The following is a 17,553-nucleotide window of genomic DNA, read 5'->3' on the forward strand; positions in this document are numbered from 1 at the left end:
GACAGATAGTGTCATATAGCTATGATAAATTAAACTCCCAGACTTATATGCCCACATCATGAATGAAAGCCTGGGATAGGGACATATCTGAATTGGGACAAGAATTAGACTGGAATGTGATTTGGGATAAAGCTGCCGGTGCTTCGAAAAACCCAAATCATCGTTCTGTACACTTGAAATTTTGTCATAGAGCATATCTAACACCGAGAATTAGACATCAGGTGGGTCTGGTTCCTGACCCATGTTGCTCATTTTGCCCCCACAGAACCATTGGCTCTTTTATAATGTTGTATGGGAATGTCCAGGGGTTTTTGGTTTGTGGGGGAAGGTTATCAGTATTCTTACAGAACTAACTGGGGTACAATTACCAATGGACCCCGCTGTACATCTTCTAAATGATGACTCCACCTTTCCCTTACGGAAAAAACACACAAAGTCTGGCTGGCAGGCCTGGCTGCAGCTAAGAAGATTGTAGTCCAGCATTGGAAACCTCCTCATGATATTTCAACTACTCACTGGCTTCAGAGCTTTTTGGGCATTTCTTATTTGGAACTTTCATCAGCAAGAGTAAATGATGCATGACCAAACACAATCTTAATGTGAACAAATTGGATATCTAACTTAAAAGATCTTTTGTTAAAATAGGAATGCTTTGTCTTTGTATGCACTACTATTCAGTTGGTTGGTGGAGGGGAGAGGGGTGGGGGGGGGATGGTGAGGAAGGTTGGGCGGTGGCTGGGTTAAACAATCAAAATGTAATTGGGAATTGGTGGTATTGAATGTCATTTGTTGGTGTTGCAATAAAAAATTAGTAATAAAAAAAAGAGAATACAATCAAGGTTAATTAATTCCCCTTCTAGCCGGAGATGCTTTGTTGATTCTCCCTAAAAATTACACAAATTTGCCCTTTCTCAAAGGATAAATACTCTGCTGGAGGTGCCATAAGACAAATAGCCTCACACACTGGCTGACAATCACCATTTTAAGCAAAATAATCAAACAAAATGTGATATATTCTGTAGCATCAAGCAGAAATTTTAATATATGTGGTCAAAGGCAAACCCCAAGGAAACAAAGTCCCTCAACCAGCAAGCAGAGAATTTACATGAACCTATGTTTATTTGTAGTGTTTTGAGAAAATTGAACAGTCTAGGACAGTGGTTCCCAAAGTGGGAGTTTATTAGCGGGAGGTAAAGATAAAGGGAGCAGTAGGGTAGTGACACTCAGTAACAAGGGGGACAGCTGAATGATTATAGTCTTAATTTAAGAAATTAATTACATATTATAAACATTTTATCCTCAGTGTCTCTTAATTATACCATTGTTTACCATAATGTTGCTGTAAAAAATTATGGTAAACAATTACAGAAAACAATGAAGAGGTGAGTGAGGGCAAGACTGAGAATGAGGGTTGAAGCATGCCAGTGCAAAGCAAAGACAAGGCATGTTCGAGGCAAAGGGGGCAAGTTTGAGGCATATTCAAAGTCAGGGCAAGGTCAAGGCATGTTGGAGGTGAGCAGAGCAGAGCAGAAGCCGATTTGAGGCACATCCACTTTAACCAAGAGTGAAGTTTGATTGATCTAAGCACCAGGTTGATTTGGAAAGGTTGGGTACGGCCAAAAATGTGGCAGTGGGATCCTGGCCCAGAGTGTGTCAACGCAACTAGTGCAAGGGATGACCTGATGTTTTGATGATTTAAATGCTGGGTCTGATGGATTAGAATTAGATTTAGAATTAGAATTGACTTTATTTCTTCTGTCCACATACATGAGGAGTAAGCATATTTACGTCTCCGTCTAAATGTGCAATTTGCAATCATATTAATTTATAATAAATAGAACAGTCAATGTAATATGGCATACACTCAAATCAGTGTGAGTTCATCAGTCTGATGGCCTGGTGGAAGAAGCTGTCCCAGAGCCTGTTGGTCCTGGCTTTTATGCTGCGGTAACATTTCTATTAGTTGGAATAGATTGTGGTTAGAGTGACTCGGGTCCCCAATGATCCTATGGACTTTTTTTACACACCTGTCTTTGTAAGTGCCGTAAATTATGGGAAGTTCACAACTACAGAGGGCTGTCCACACCACTCTCTGCAGAGTCCTGCGATTAAGGGAGGTACAGTTCCCATGCCAGGCAGTGATGCAGCCAGTCAGGATGCTCTCAATTGTGCCCCTGCAGAAAGATCTTAGGATTTGGGAGCCCATACCAAACTTCCTCAACTGTCTGATGTGAAAGAGGCGCTGTTGTGCCTTTTTCACCACACAGATGGTGTGCACAGACCATGTGAGGTCCTCGGTCATATGGATGCCAAGGAACTTAAAGCTGTTTACCCTCTCAACCCCAGATCCATTGTTGTCAATAGGGGTTAGCCCATCTCCATTCCCACTGTAATCCACAACCAGCTCCCTTGTTTTTGTGACATTGAGGGAGAGGATGTTTTCTTGACACCACTGTGTCAGAGAGATGACTTCATCCCTGTAGGCCACCTCGTTATTGTTTGAGATAAGGCCAATCAATGGAGAGTCGTCAGCAAATTTAGTTAGCAGACTAGAGCTGTGGGTGGCAACACAGTCATTGGTGCACAAGGAGTAATGGAGTAAAGTACTCAGCCCTGAGGGGCTCCTGTATTGAGGATCAGAGGGTCACTAAATGGCACCAGAGGTGAGGGTCAGGTCGGTTGTGCTGCTAATCCAACACGTTTACTCTGCTCTGAGCCACACTGAGGCTGAGGGTGAGGCCTGCTCTGGCTGCTCCGGGCTTCGTGTCTGAGGATTCACTGTCATTCTAAATGCCATTTGCTTACTTTTATTGTTGGATGATTTGTTTCTTTCTCTCTCTGCACTTCGGGTGTTTGTTAATGTTCTTTTTTTATGGATTCTTTCGGGTTTCTTTGTTTTGTGGCTGTGTGTAAACTGACAAATCTCAAGGTTGTATAATCTATACAGACTTTAACAATAAATGTACTTTAAACTTTGAGTTGATTACAATGATCACATAACCACCACATCTCTTGCTAATGCCCCAATCTCTGAGACATTACTCGAAGATGGTTATAATGCAACGTAATGTGACGTTTCTGTTTTTGGCATATCCTGCAAAATCTGTACTGAAGAAATCATATTATTTCTGTGCTAGGCCCATGCAATATTGCCTTTCACTACTGTAGTACAGTGTTAGCGAGGATGATTCCCAGACTCAAATCATGCAGTGAATTAGGGTACGGCATTCAATGGGGTAAATTTCAGATTCTGCCCTTTTGTAATCTGAACCATACTTCCCTACCCCACAGCCCAACCAAGATATCACTGCTGCACTTTATGAACCTTCAGGAAGAGAATTAGGATCTGCCTGAGCTATTATGATGTCATCACTTTCCTGTTTATTGATCGTAGTGCTTGATGTTGGACTGAAACAAAAGACAATTGCCTGTGATTGTTAATTATAAAGAAAATGGCAGAGGATTTTTAAAAAAGGTGTAGAAGAAAATGTGGATTTACAATGCCTATTTAATCTATTTGCATTCCCCATGGAAATTTTCATGCTTTATTCTTTTACAATATTGATTAAAATTGATTTAATTTGGCTTTTTTGACACTGAGTAAGAGAAAAAGACTCATGTCAAATTGAAAAGAGATCTCTACAAAATGATCTAAATTAATCAGCAATATAAAGCACAAAACATTTGATTGCATAAGTATTCACCCAACTTTAAAGTGACACACCAAAACATCACTGCTGCAGCCAATTAGAAATCACCCAATCAGTTAAATGGAGATCTGCTTTTGGATACCTGCATGCAGTCAAGGTGTTTCAATTGACTGCAGTAAAATACACCTGTATTTGGAAGGTCCAAAGGCTGGTGAGTCAGTATCCTGGCAAAAACTACAACATGAATACAAAAGAATACCCCAAGCAACTCTGCAAAAAGGTTATTGAAAAGCTCAAGTCAGGAGGTGGATACAAGAAAATGTCCAAGTCACTAATCATCCATTGGAGTACAGTGAAGTCAATCATCAAGAAAGGGAAAGAATATGGCACAACTATAAATCTGTCTTGAACTGGCCATCCTTAAAAATTCAGCAACCATGCAGGAAGAGGACTGATGAGGGAGGCCACCAAGAGACCTATGGCAGCTCTGGAGGGGTTACAAGCTTCAGAGCTGAGATGGGAGAGACTGCATGAGAAATGACTGTTGCCCAGGTGCTTTATCGTTCACAGCTTTATGGGAGAATGGCAAATAGAAAACCATTGTTGAAAAAAAACTCACATGAAATCTCAAATAGAGTTTGCCAAAAGACATGTGGGAGATTCTGAAGTCAGCTGGAAGAAGGTTCTATGGTCTGATGTAACCAAAATTCAGCTTTTGGCCATCAGACTGAAAACTATGTCTGGCGTAGGCCAAACACCACACATCTTCAAAAACACACCATCCTTACTGTGAAGCATGGTGGTGGCTGCATCATGCTGTGGGGATGTTTCAATGCAGCACGCCCTGGAAGGCATGTGAAGGTAGAGGGTAATATGAATGCAGCAAAATACAGGGAAATCCTGAAGAAAAACCTAAGGCAGTCTGCAAGAGGACTGCAACTTTGGAGAAGATTTGTCTTCCAGCAAAAAAATGACCCCAGGCATAAAGCCAAAGCTACACAGGACTGGATTTAAACAACAAAGTTAATGTCCGAGTTGCCAAATCAAAGTCCAGACCTCAATAAAAATCCGAGAATTTGTGGCTGTACATGAAAAGAGCTGTTTACTCAAGATTCCCATGCAATCTGACACAGCTTGAGCAGTTTTGTAAAGAAGAATGGGGAAAAATTGTGGTGTCCAGATATGCAAAACTGACAGAGACTTGTCCACAAAGATTCAAAGCTGTAATTGTTGCCAAAGGTGTATCTAATGAATACCGACTTGATGGGGGTGAATACTCATGCAATCAATTATTTTGTGTTCTATATTTTTAATTAATTTTGTGTTTTAACTTTAACACAAAATGGTCTTTTTTTGTAATTTATTTTTATTGAAGTTCATCATCAACAAACATTTCCATAAGATGTATTTCAGACATTGTACATATATATCATATAATCATATATATCACAAATCTCCACAAAATATTTATCTGAGGTATACACTTATAGAAAAGAGCGGAAAGAAAAAACAATCAAAAGGAAAAAAGCTATATACAAGTAGGGAGTGATCTTTTTTTCACAACATATTCATTGATTTGTGAGAATAAAATCAGGCCTATGAGGCAATATGTAGTTAAACCATTTTTCCCAGTATGAATCAAATTGTTCCAGCTTATGATTAACAGATGTTGTTATCTTCTCCACTTTGTAAATGTCCATTGTAATTTCCATCCATGAATTTAAAGTTGGGCTCTCCTGTGATAACCATTTCCCAGTAAGAGTCTTTTTACCAGCCACCAACAGTATATTCATTGAATATTTATCTCTTTTCAACCATTCTTGAGATATATATCCAAAATATATGGTCTTACTTTCCAAGGGTATTTCACATTTAAAGATGTCTTGTAGGGCATTGTGTATCCCCCTCCAATAGTTTTTGCTAACAGGGCAGTCCCAAAAATTATGATAATGATTTGCATTTTGATTTCCACAATTTCTCCAGCAAACAGGGAGGTTACTATCATAATGGGATTTCCGAGAGGGTGTAATAAAATATCTTATCAAGTTTTTCCATCCAAACTCCCTCCATTTTTGTGAGCTGGTACACTTCCATTGATACCTCCATATTATTGTCCATTCTTCCTCAGATATAATTATCGCTCCTTCCTTCTCCCATTTTGTTTAAATGTATGAAGTCAAATGTGTTTTAAGATTTGACAACCCCTTATAAATGCTTGAAATGATTCTACAACTGTTATCAGAATTATATGCTTTTCTAAATAGCTCTATCAAGCATGTACTTGCCTTAGTTACATTTTTAAGCATCTTATTAACATATTGTCGCATCTGTAAATATCGATAAAAATCTTATTTTTCTAATAAATGTTTCTCTTTAGGCATTTCAAAACTGAACAGTGTTCCTTCTTTCATTATGTTGCAAAGAACTGTTATTCCTTTAGCTGTCCAGTCCTTAAATCTAGTATCCAATTTATTTGGTGTAAAATCCGAGTCATATGCACACCATTTAAGAATTGCAATATCTCCCTCTAGATTATATTCTTTTATAGTAGTTTTCCATATTTTAAGAGTCAATTTCACCCATGGGTTATCAATAGTATTTATGTACCTTTGCAGGTTGTTATCAGCCAAAATTGCTTGTATAGGGATGGGAAGTACCCACTCCTCAATGTTTTTCCATTGAGCGTCATATGATGGGTTGCACCAACATATCACAGCTCTCAACTGTGCTGCAAACTAATAATCTCTAAGAGAAGGCAAGCCCATCCCCCCTTTTCCTTCACTAATTGCAAAGTTTTGAGACAAATTCTAGGCCTTTTACCCTGCCAAATACACCTTGATAACATCTTGTTCCATTCATTGAATTGATTTTGATTACCCTTTATTGGTAGGGTCTGAAAGAGATATAACAGTCTGGGCAGTAATTCATTTTAATAGATTCAATCCTTGAACTGAGTCTGAAAAAAGGAATCAGGTTCCATCTTGCCATATCTTCCTTAATTTTTTATATAAAGGCTGATAATTACATTCTGATAATTTTGTCAAATCTTTTGGCATAATGATGCCCAAATAGTTGAAAATCTCTGTGTGCCATGCCCAGGGATATCTACTTCCAATTTCTCTTGGTGGGCTATAGTAATATGAAAGATATTGGGTTTTATCTATGTTGATCTTGTATCCTGATGATTGACCATATTGTTCAAAGGATTGCATCAACTTAGGTAAAGAGTATGTTGGATGGCCTAGATAGATCAAAATGTCATCCGCATAACAAGCCAATTTATGCTCTGTCCCTTTAATAGTAATTCCCCTGATATCATCGTTTTGTCTGATGTATTGAGCTAATGGTTCCAGATACTCCAAAGAGTAACGGTGACCATGCACAACCCTGTCTCGTGCCCCTTTCTGGAGTAAGACTATTTGATAAATATCCATTGAATTTAATCCTAGCAGTAGGATTGTCATATAGTGTCTGTATTGTTTTAATAATTGTATCTTGGAAACCAAATCTATGTAAAACTCTGTAAAGAAAATTCCAATTAACCGAATCAAATGCCTTTTCAGCGTCCATGCTTATCACTATTGCTTCGATTTTATTTTTTTGTATATGATCCATAATGTGAAGTGTCCTTCAAATATTATCTTGTGTCTGGCGTTGGCGTATAAAACCTGTCTGATCGTTACGTATCAGTATGGGTAGAAACTCCTCTAATTGTTTGGTCATGATGGAGGTAAATAACCTATAATCTACATTAAGAACGGATATTGGTCTTAGTGACCCGCATTCCATTTTATCCTTTCCTTCTTTTGGTATAGCTGAGATTATCGCTTCCTTCCAACTGGGTGGCATTTGTGCCTTTTTTAGAACCCAGTTCAGTGTGGGGAGTAAAATAAGAATTAACTCATTTTAAAATTCTTTGTACCGCTCTGCCATATACCCATTTGACCCTGGTGACTTGCTTAACTTAAGCCTACTAATTGCAGCTTTTAATTCAACTTCAGTTATGTCAGCAGTCATCGTTCTATTTTCTTCTTCACTTAAAGTGGGTAACTCTACAGAATTCAAGAAGGTGTCAATTTGGGTTATGCTTCCCCCTGGAACTTTGGAATATAGAGTTTTGTAAAACACTTCAAAAGCTTCTTGAATTTCACTTAGCTTATTTTTTATCATTTTTGTTCTTGGGTCCCTAATTCGATGAATTGTATTTTCTGCTATCTTTTTTTTTCAGTTTCCACACCAGTATTTTTATAGATTTTGATCCACTTTCATAATGTCTCTGTTTCAGAAACATTAAATTTTTTTTTGATTTCTTGCATAGCCAAACTATTAATTTCATTCCTAGGTTCTTTTAATTTCCCCTAATGTATCCTGTGCCAAATTCAATTTGTGTTTTTTCTCTAGTTCCTTCAGCCTATTTTGTAATTCCTCTAATGTTTTATTCCTTATTTTTTTCTTATATGAAGATGTTGCTATAATTTTCCCTCTTAAGACAGCCTTCAGAGTATCCCATAAAATGGGAGTTGAAACCTCTCATTAAATTCTAAGTAGAGACCAATTTATTTTTCAATTTGTTCCTTAAAGTACGGATCATTGAGTAGACTTGAATTTAGTTTCTAAATAATATTCTTTGGTTGTAGGTCAAAATCAACAGATAAATATATAGGTGCATTGTCACTTACATCAATTGTCCCAATTCCACAGGTGTTTATTTTGCCTTTGTCTTTTCCAAATGTTATGAATTAGTCTATTCTTGTATATACAGAGTGGGGAGCAGAATAATGAGTGCAATCTCTTCTGTCGGGGAAAAGGTCTCTCCATATATCAATTAAACCAACATCCTCAAAAAGTATTTTAACTTTCTTATGTAAGGATTTTGTTTCATAGGTTTTTCTATTGGAAGAGTCTAAGTTTGGTTGTAATTGTAAATTTAAGTCTTCCCCCACATATCAGGAGACCTTCTGTTTCCATTACCATAATATCAGTAATTTCCTGAAAGAAACCAATATCACTTCCCGGAGGGTGCGTATATATTCAGTAGAGTAACTGAATTTCCGTCTATATTCCCCCTTACCAGAATATATCTGCCCTCTTTATCTCCCATTTTGAATACTTTTTCAAAATTTAGCTTACTTGAGATAAGAATAGCAACTCCTCTCCTATGTCATGATTTATATGAGGAGAAAAACAAATTAGTGAAGCCCATTCTCTTTAGTTTTCTATGCTCATTATCACTTAAATGAGTTTCCTGTAAATATACCACATGGGCTTGTTCTTTTTCCATTTTGGATAAAATTCTATTACATTTGATTGGATTTAATAGCCCATTGACATTAAAAGAAATGAATTTTACCTTGTTCTTAGCCATCTGTATTTATCTGTCAATGTATCATTGGAATTAGAATAAAACTTAATCGATCTACTCCCTGAACAAATAAGAATCAAGAAATGCAAATAATAACAAACATGGCAACAAACGTGTGATTCCAAGGCTGAGGTCTCTTGTAGATGACCCTGCGCTGAGTTAGAGGAAATGTCTAGCTGTGAGGGATAACCCCTCCTACTTGTGAGTTGAGGGCCCCCATTGCAGTATTCATAAAAGTCAGTGAACAAATCCATTACACAGAAAAGATTTCCCTGTGTACTCCTCCTCTATATACATATATATACATACACACATACATATACATTACATACATACACATATATGCACACGTATATATATTCTCATTTTAAAATAGTCCTTTTTATTGATTGCGTCAAATGTCAAATTAAATCCACTGTGATTCAGTGTTGTATAATAAGAAATCATGAAGACGTCCAAGGAGGGTGAGTACTTTTCAGAGGCACTGTACACCAGCACCAAGCAACCAACAGGAGCCAGTGAAAAGATTCAGAAGTGGAAAACACTTCAAAACATGTTTGCCAGCACTTCAGAAGAAAATAGTGATGGTTTTGGTGCTTCACACATTTCATTTTCTCATTGCCAAATCTCAAAAGAACCATACAATTTGAGAAGAACTGATTCTGCCAGCAATTAAGGAGGTTCTGTGTATGGATTTACATAAGTTGTCGGACCAAATAAATAATTAAATGCAGTAGCCACTGCTCTACATACTATTCTTACACATCTGGAGAAGAAGGATGCTTATGTAAGAATGCTGTTCTTCGACTACAGTTCAGCATTCAACACCATAGTTCCATCCAGGCTCGACAAGAAGCTCAGAGACCTCGGCCTTCACCCTGCCTTGTGCAGCTGGATCCTGGACTTCCTGTCAGATTGCCAGCAGGTTGTAAGGCTGGACTGCCTCATCTTCAAGCCTCTGTCTCTCAATACAGGAGCCCCTCAGGGCTGTGTACTAAGTCCCCTCCTTTAATCCCTGTATATTCATGACTGTATCGCCAACCACAGCTCCAATCTGCTAATTACATTTGGCAATGACACTACATTGATTGGCCTTATCTCAAACAATAATGAGGTGGCCTACAGGAGTGAAGTGATCTCTCTGACACAATGGTGTCAAGAAAACAACCTCTTTCTCAATGTCACAAAAACAAAGGAGTTGGTTGTGGATTACAGGAAGAATGGAGACGGGATCACCCCTACTGACGTCAATGGATCTGGAGTTGAGAGGGTAAACATCTTTAAGTTCCTTGGCATCCACATCATCGAGGACCTCACAAGGTCTGTACACACCAGCTATGTGGTAAAAAAGGCACAATGGTGCCTCTTTCACCTCAGACGATTGAGTAAGTTTCATATGGGCCCTCAAATTATAAGAACTTTCTACAGGGGCACAATTGAGAGCATCCTGACTGGCTGCATCTCTGCCTGGTATGGCATTACTGTACCTCCATTAACTGCAGGATTCTACAGCCCAGCGCCTCTGTAGTTGTGAACTTCCCATGACTCAGGACATTTACAAGAACAGATGTGTAAAGAGTGTAGAATGTGCAGGATCATTGGAGGCCCAAGTCACCCCAACCACAATCTATTCCAGCTGCTACCATCCAGTTGTTTCTTTTCACACCTTATCGTACAGCATAAAAGCCAGGACCAACAGGCTCCGGGACACCTTCTTCCACCAGGCTATCAGACTGATGAACTTACGCTGATTTGAGTGTATCTATATTGCATTAACTGTTCTATATATTATAAATTACTATGATTGCACATTGCACATTTAGACAGAGATGTAATGGAAAGATATTTACTCCTCATGTGTGTGAAGGATGTAAGAAATAAAGTCAATTCAATTGAAGTGACTTTGCTCAGTGAAAACTCTGTTCAAAGACAAATAAATGAAATGCCTGAGAATGTGCAAGACAGATAGAGCAATGTACTTAAGACAACAGAATTTGCTCTGTATTTGGACAAGCCAATTTTGCCAGGCAATGAATGCTGCTTCTTGGTTATGTTCACTCCAAATAAGATGAAGTGGTTCAAGAGTTGTTATTTGCAAAGGGACTAGAAACATATGAAGGGGAAGTCAATATTTTGGGTTGTTGGACAATTTTTCAAAGAGAGCACACTTCACTCACTAACAACCTTGCTTGTGCAACAGATAGGACTCCATCAATGACAGGACACCATCGTGGGATTATTACTTTCTTCAAGATCTCTTCCTAACATCTTTATCATTCACTGTGTAATTCACAGACAGCATCAGTGCTTTGTAGTTGCTTTTTCAGAGCAGCCAATCGGAGTTCAGGATTCATTAACAAAGTCAAATAAAAATAAGGCGGAGCAAGCGAACCAGCCATTGTTTTGAGTGGGACAGTGTTGGAGTGGGGAGACTTTTCACTTTGGTGTGGGTGACATAAGTATTTGTTGTTGTTCCTTTTCACACCTTATAGCATATCAGGTGCCATTTTTGCTGTTTCTATAGTATCTGTCTGTTTCTTATGAGGCCAAGTTGCTAGCTCAATGCTCAACCCAACACTGATGGAAAGCGTGCAAGAAGCCGGCCAGATTCGAACTCGGAACCATTCGCCTCAAAGTCCAGTGCTGTTGCCACCATCATAAGTATCTGGTAGGCTTTTTCTATCTCATTCTTCATCTGTAAGTGTATCATTTGGGCAGTAAGAATGGCTCGAGGGTCAGTGTTTTGTTCATTGTGTGAGATGTGGTAATTCTGGTAGACCTGCAGTCTCCCGGATAACCACATTTTCACCAGGTGCACCAAGCTTCAGCTCCTCAGACAGTGTGTTAAAGAACTGGAGATGCACCTTCAGTCCATAAGTGAGATGACAGATAAGAGCTACAGGGATGTAGTCACCCCTAGGTTGCAGGAGGCTGGTGAACTGGTGTCTGTCAGGACTGGCAGGAGAGAGAAGGAAGATAGGCAGTCAGTGCAGAGTTCCCCTGTGGCCATTCCCCGACCATTTTGGATACAGTTGGTGGGGGGTGGGCTCAAATTACCAGGGAGGAGCCACAGTCCGAGGTCTCTGACACTGAGTCTTATGCTGGGGCTCAGAAGGGAGGCGGACAAAGAAAGAATATAGTCGTAATAGGAGATTCCACAGTGAGAGGCAAATCCATGGATGTGATAGAGTGCCTCAGATGGTATTTTGCCACCCAGCTGCCAGTTTCAGGAATGTCTCGGATCATGACATATTAAAGAGGGAGAGTGAGCATTTGGTTGTGCTGATACAAATTGATACCAATGACATTGGAAGGAAAAGAGAAGAGGTCCTAAAGAGAAAATTTAGAAAGCTAGGTGGAAAGCTAAAAAGTTGGACCACCAGGCTAACAAGCTGTGGATTGCTGCCTGTGCCATGCATCATTGACGGCAAGAATAGGATGATCATCAGGGTCTCTCTTCCTGCATTACTGACATTTACACTATATGCTGCACCCACAAAGCCAACAGCATTATGAAGGACCCCACGCACCCCTCATACAATCTCTTCTCCCTCCTGCCATCTGGGAAAAGGCACCAAAGCATTCGGGCTCTCACGACCAGACTATGTATCAGTTTCTTCCCCCAAGCTATCGGTCTCCTCAATACCCAGAGCCTGGTCTGACACTAAATTACTGCCCTCTATTTTGCCTATTGTCTTGTTTATTATTTATTGTAATGCCTGCACTGTTTTGTGTACTTTATCCAGTCCTGGGTAGGTCTGTAGTCTAGTCTGGTCTCTGTGTTGTTTTACGTAGTTCAGTGTAGTTTTTGTATTGTTTCATGTAGCACCAGGGTCCTGAAAAATATTGTCTCATTTTTACTGTGTACTGTACCAACAGTTATGGTCGAAATGACAATAAAAAGAGACTTGACTTGACTTGACTTGACTTGATTTGACGTAGCCAACGAACAGGCTGGCATAGCTGGGACACACCCATGCGAGTACCCATGGCTACCCTTTTTGTTTGAAGGAAGTGGGAGTAGCCAAAGGAGAAATTATTGAGAATAAGGACAAGTTCCACTACACGGATGAGAGAGCTGGTGTAGGGTCTGGTGTACAAAAAGAAATGGAAAAATTTGATGCCTTCCTGGTGGGGGATGGAGGTGTATAGGGACTGGACATCCATAGTGAAAATAAAATTATGTGGGACAGGGAACCTGAAATCCTTGAAAAGATCAAGAACATGTGAGCTGTCACGGATGTTGGTGTGGGAAGGGACTGAACGGGGTGGAGAGGGGGTACGGATAAAACAGTCGAGGTATGCAGACATGAGTTCACTGGGGCAGGAGCAAGGTGCAACAATGGGTCTACCAGGACAAGCAGGCTTGTGGATTTTGGGTAGGTGGTAGAAACGAGAGGTGCATGGTGTGGGAACTATGAGGTTGGTGGCACTGGATGGGAAATCCCCAAAATCAATAAGGTTGGTGATGATGTGGGAGATAATGGCCTGGTGTTTCTTAGTGGGGTTGTGTTCGAGGGGTAAGTCTGAGAGTTAGCGCCGGACCTCAGCAAGGTAGAGGTCAGTTCGCCAGACTACTACAACACCACCCTTATATGCGGGTTTGATGGTGAGGTTAGGATTAGTGTGGAGGGAGTGGAGAGCAGAGGGTTCGGAAGGAGTGGGGTTGGAATTGAAGAGAGGAGTGTTAAAATCTAGGCGGATAATGAGACAGATGCAGCACCTGTGTAGCACCGTGTAACCCAGGTTAATTAAACTCAAAATTGTAATGTTAGAAAGTTCTATCTTCGGAGGGATGAAAACGAGGTTTACCGATTTTTGAAAATAAAAGGGAATTTGGAAAAAATGCTATGCGAGGGCAGGGCAGGCTGGACACAGGACAGATAAAGACAGAAACGCAGCAAGCTGAAGACATGAACTGTTAAGTGTGATATGAGTAGTGAGTATCTTTATGCTACTAACTTGAAACCCTCAGGGTGAAACCCCTGGAGGAGAGACTACAGCGATAAAAGATTTATTGAAGCTATAACCTGCAGCAGCTATAACGAGGCAATATCAGCAGAGACCAGTGTCCAAAATCCCTACCTTGTAGTCGGGAATTAGTTCTGCAAAATCATACCAAGGCACTTGGTCAAGTTTTTGTACAAGATTGTGAATTGACTTTCTGTGGATGATGAACTATTTCATTCCAAAGAATCCAAGAAACAAGATGGTGAGCCACCCAAGTCTGGCCATCAGGAATCCAGAATAAGTGTCCACCATTGGCAACACATATTTATCATTCTTATGTGGGGGCAGGGGTCCAATGTAATGAATCTGCCATACTTTAGCTGGTACAGAGCCTCTCTTAATATGGGCGAAAGGTCCACATGGGACAGAGTGAGGCTTGACTTGCTGGCAAATAGGACACTCCGACACAATAGTCCGACAGTCATCCACTGTCAAAGATATCCCGTGGTCTCGTCCCCAGTCTCGCGTCCCCTTCTCCCCGAGATGACCGGACTGTTCGGGGCCCAACAAACTAGAGACACTGTAATTGCAGATACCGCAGCCAATCCATCTACTTGATTATTGTAGAGCATCTTAGGGCTAATGTCCTTTTGGTGAGCATTCACATTATACACATAAATGTCGTGCCTTTTCAACTCCTGCCATATCTGTTGCCAATATTCCTTGCCCCAGATAGGTCTATTACGAACTGTCCGCTGGTGCAACTGCCAAATCGCCATCCAGATAGCCATTCCATTAGCCACCGCCCACGAGTCGGTATATATTCTAATTTCCTTGGTGGGGAGTGAAAAGGCAGGGTAACCGCTACAAGTTCCGCCAGCTAACTGGATGTGCCCTCTCCCTCTTGTATTAACTGAGTATCGTCCGAGAGTCGCAGAGCAGCAGTCTTCCACTGTTGGCGTCCTGACACCAATAGGCTCGAGCCATCTGTAAACCAGGCATTGGCCTTTTCATTCGATGCCAATGCCTCGTACAGCTAGCCCCATCGAATGGGGGAGAGTTTGAGAGGGGGAACTGCCTTCCCTTCCTCAGTTCCAGCTGTCAAAGGTAATCTGGCTACTTGTTCATGAAGATGGCTGACTCCTTCGGATCCTTTAGCGGCCCGGTCCTGTATATACCATTTCCACTTCACTACGGATGACTGCTGTGCACGCCCCTGTCTCACCTTCGTATCTGGGGCGAGCACCCAGGACATAATAAGCAAATTGGGTCACAACACCGTGGGGTCCGATCCCGTGTTGGACTCCGTTTCCACCAGGGCCCAGTGACAAGCCAGTATCTGTCGTTCGAACGGAGTATATTGTTCAGCAGCCTCCAGCATAGTGCATGACCAGAACCCACTTTCCATTCTGCAGTTGCCACAGACTCCATACAGCCATGTTATCTTGAACGGACACCTGTAATTCATACGGGGCCCCTGGGACCCGAGGTGGAAGGGGAAGAGCCTGTTCAGCTGCCCTTTTGGCCTGCTCAAACGCTTCTTTTGCTCATCTGCCCATGTGAATTCACTCTTCTTACGAGTGTCGGTGAACAGTAGTTTCAATAGGAGAGTCAAATGGGGAATATATCTCCTCCAATATCCCAATAACCCCACAAAGCACTGAGCTTCCTGCTTGTTAGTGGGGGTAGCTGCGGTTTGAATTTTATTTCACACCTTTTCCAGTATAATTCTCCCCCTAGCATGCCAGTGGATCCCCAGAAAGGTCACTGATTGACTGGGACTTGAACCTTATCTTCATTCACAGCCAATCCTCTCTCTCACACACATGGCAACAGGGACCGCAGGCCTCTGCGGCACTCTCCTCATCAGGTCCCTGTAACATAACCTCATCAATATATTGGTGTATTCTGACGTTAGAGGCAGTGTACAGGTCTCCAAATCACGTGCCGCTATCTCGTGGCACAAGGTAGGACTATGAACATATCCCTGTGGCAAACGAGTAAATGTATACTGCCTACCGTTCCAGGTGAAAGCCAACTGCTCCTGTGATTTCTCCTCCAAGGGAATCAAAAAGAAGGTGTTGGTGAGATCAATAACAGCATAGTATCAACTATCTGCAACGTCCGAAACTTTATTTACCAGCGTCACTATGTCGGGCACAGCAGAACTCAACGGGGGAGAGTATCGATTCAATTGTCGATAATCAACAGTCATTCGCCAGGACCCAACTGGTTTCTTTACCGGCCAGATTGGGCTATTGTACGGGAACGTGGTGGGTCGAATAACCCCAGCTTGCTCCAAGGAGGCAATAGTGTCAGATATTTCCTTCTGACCTCCCGGGATCTGCTATTGTGGAATCAACACTATCTGCGTCGGTGGAGGGATAAACAGGGGCTCCCACTTAGCCCTTCCGACCACCACCCGCATGCTCCGGATCCCAAAATTAACGGTCCCTATCGAGGTCTTCAATGCATTCCCTGTAACACATTCATTCCTAAGATACACTCGGTGGTTACAGCAATCAGGACAGATTGGTTACAGCGATCAGGACAACGATTTTTGTCAATCGTTACTTGCACCGTTACTTCGCGGGCCCTAGTAAGGGCACCCCCTATCCCTTCAATATTATACTCGGGGCCCCTCCACTTGTCGGGATCACAGTATGTTCTGCTCCCATATCCACCAGAGCAATAAACCGTTGATCATTTCCCTTAGCTGAATGGACCACTACAGGTACAGAAGGTTTAGAATCCTCCCGAGGCCAGATCGAGTTGATCTTATATGTTGGGGGAACCCGGCCACCCCCCTAGATCCGGGAGGGGTTGGGAGGCTGCCATTTTCCGGTCTCCTCCTGTATGGCCTTCTTTACTATGTCCTGCAATTCAGCTAACGATAGGAACAGTGAGGATGCAGGAGGAGCAGGACGGGCAGCCAGCATCTTCCCATCTTTCATGTGTTCATGATATATAGCATACAATACACTAGTTGGTAGACCATCAATCTTTTCCTTATTGAAGTCTGCTTTCAAAAGAGTAGTGAACATCTCCCTGCACATCAGGACAGGTTTCCTAGTCCCGTTGGTACCATTAGTACCTTCCCCTCCAGTATCCATTAGCCATGTGGAACGGACTTGGGGTTTAAACCCCCGCAAGTCCAAAGGTTTGCCAAGGCATTAGTCATGCCCTCCACATCCTCCTGAATTAAGGGCCCCCGTAATGCAAGAATCACACCCTGAATGGATGGGGCGGCTGACCGCACCAATCTCGTGTACATCCCTCCGGTGAATTCCTCTTGGTCGGGACCCCGACCCAGACGCCACTGTGCATCCCAGTCCCCAGACACCCTATTGACCAGGGCCTGTTGTCTTAAGCAGTGAATACCGTCAGCGGCAGTCTCCCAGTCCCCCTGTACCTGTGAATCCCAATCAAGGGGGTGCGGGAATACCTTCTGAATAGCCTCCAACACTTGAAAAAAAAAACCTATCCGCACGGGGAAATTAGCGTAACTCAGTATTAATATGGGGATTCCAAGTTGAAGACCGTAGCCTTGCTAGTTTTTCAGGATACAAGCACCTACATCATTCCACAAGC

Source organism: Hemitrygon akajei, chromosome 10 (genome assembly GCF_048418815.1).
Source record: "Hemitrygon akajei chromosome 10, sHemAka1.3, whole genome shotgun sequence".
NCBI classification, from domain to species: Eukaryota; Metazoa; Chordata; class Chondrichthyes; order Myliobatiformes; family Dasyatidae; genus Hemitrygon; species Hemitrygon akajei.